Here is a 1,781-nt window from a genome sequence, read left to right as displayed (position 1 = left end):
GATGATGTCTCTCACCCTGTCACCCAGGCTAGAGTGTAGTGGCATGATCCCAGCTCACTGCAACCTCTGCCTCCGAGGTTCAAGCCATCCTCCTGCCTCGCAACCCAACTAGCTGGAATTACAGCCACATGCCACCATGCACAGCTAACTTTGTATTTTTAGCAGAGACGGGGTTTTGCCATGTTAGTCAGGCTGGTCTCTATCTCCCAACCTCAGGTGATCGGCCCGCCTTGGCCTCCCAGAGTGCTAGGATTACAGGCTTGAGCCACCGTGCCCGGCGTATCTTTTCTTTCTTACATGGACAGGAGCTTACCACAGACGTTCTCTTGCTTGTTATTTGCTTACTAAACACTATATCCTGGTAAGCACTCCATATCCGTTTTACATTGTCTTCCTCATTCTTTGATAGAGCTGCTTGGTACTCCATTTTATAGGCAAACCATAGTTTATTCAGCCTCCCGTGAATGAGTGCTTAGATTCGTAATTCCAGAAATGCTGCAATGAATAACCTTGAGCATATACGTATATATTCATGTTGTTGGAAATATATCTTCAAGACAGATTCCTAGAAGTGGTACTGCTGGGTCAAATTGCATATGTGGTTTGTGAGGTATTGCCAAGTTCCCTTTGCAGTTTGCACTCCCACCAGCAATGTACAAGAATGCCTGTTTCCCCACAGCCCACAGAACATATCGTCATCCATGTCTGTCTCGATTTTTCCCCATCTGGGTCCTCCTCTCAATCTATCGCCCGTTTATAAGTCTTTCTCTCCGCTCCAACCGTCTCTCCCCCTTTCTCCACGTTCTCTATCTGCCTCTCCCCTCCCTCCCTCCCTCCCTCCTTCGTCCTTGCCTCACTTCCAGGTTCTGTCACTCGCCTACTCCAGTCTACTTCCGTGTCTGTCTGTCCTTCCCTCCAACTTTCTCCCTCCCTGGGGACAGGACTTGGGTGGCAGCAGCTTGGGTGTGAGACGCACTTGGAGTGGCAACCACACTGACACTCACATGCCCAGACGTCCCAGTCGAAGCGAGAGACGCAGATGGGGCTAGAGCAGAGGTGTTGCGGGAGCCCGAGAGAGTCGAAGATGCCAGGGAGTGCAGGAGCCAAGCATGGGGGCTCAGAGGCAGGGGCAGGGGTAGCTGGCCAAGAGTCAAAGAAAGGGTGTTCTATATCACTCTCCCACCGAAAGCAGCCCAGAGTCCAAATGACAGCCTATAAGTAGACAGAGCACTGATCCGGAGTTAGGGGACTGTCCCCCAGTCTCCAGGCAGCCACTAATTCCGAGTAATGCTGGACAAGTCCTTCTCACCACGCCTCTGTTTATCTGGGGAAAAAGTCAGTGGTTTCTTCAATCCCCTCCCTCTGCCTTTTTTAAAAGAGAGGATCTCACTCTGTCACCCAGGCTGGAGGCAGAGGTATGAACTTTAGCTTTGACCTCCTGGGCTCAAGTGATCCTCCTGCCTCAGCCTCCCAAGTAACTGGGACCACAGGCACATGCCATTATGCTCACCTAATTTTTAAATTTTTTTGTAGAGACGAGGTCTATGTTGCCCAGGCTGGTCTTGAACTCCTGGGCTCAAGAGATCCTCCTACCTCAGCCTCCCAAAGTACTGGGATTACAGGCGTGAGCCACCACCCCGGCTACAAACCACATCCTTTTCTCTTTTTTTTTTTTTTTTTTTTGATGGAGTTTCGCTCTTGTTACCCAGGCTGGAGTGCAATGGCACAATCTCGGCTCACCGCAACCTCCGCCTCCCGGGTTCAGGCAATTCTCCTGCCTC

General features: G+C 51.0%; 1 protein-coding gene across 5 annotated transcripts in view; it reads right to left on the bottom strand.

Moving 5' to 3' along the window:
• The window catches only part of STARD3 (StAR related lipid transfer domain containing 3), a 25,051-nt gene that overhangs the window by 13,208 nt on the left and 10,062 nt on the right, over positions 1-1,781 (bottom strand). The window lies entirely within an intron of this gene.

This window comes from Cebus imitator, unplaced genomic scaffold, assembly GCF_001604975.1.
Source record: "Cebus imitator isolate Cc_AM_T3 unplaced genomic scaffold, Cebus_imitator-1.0 Scaffold228, whole genome shotgun sequence".
NCBI classification, from domain to species: domain Eukaryota; kingdom Metazoa; phylum Chordata; class Mammalia; order Primates; family Cebidae; genus Cebus; species Cebus imitator.
Note: the sequence above shows the minus strand (reverse complement) of the source record. Positions and strands in the feature narration are given on the sequence as shown.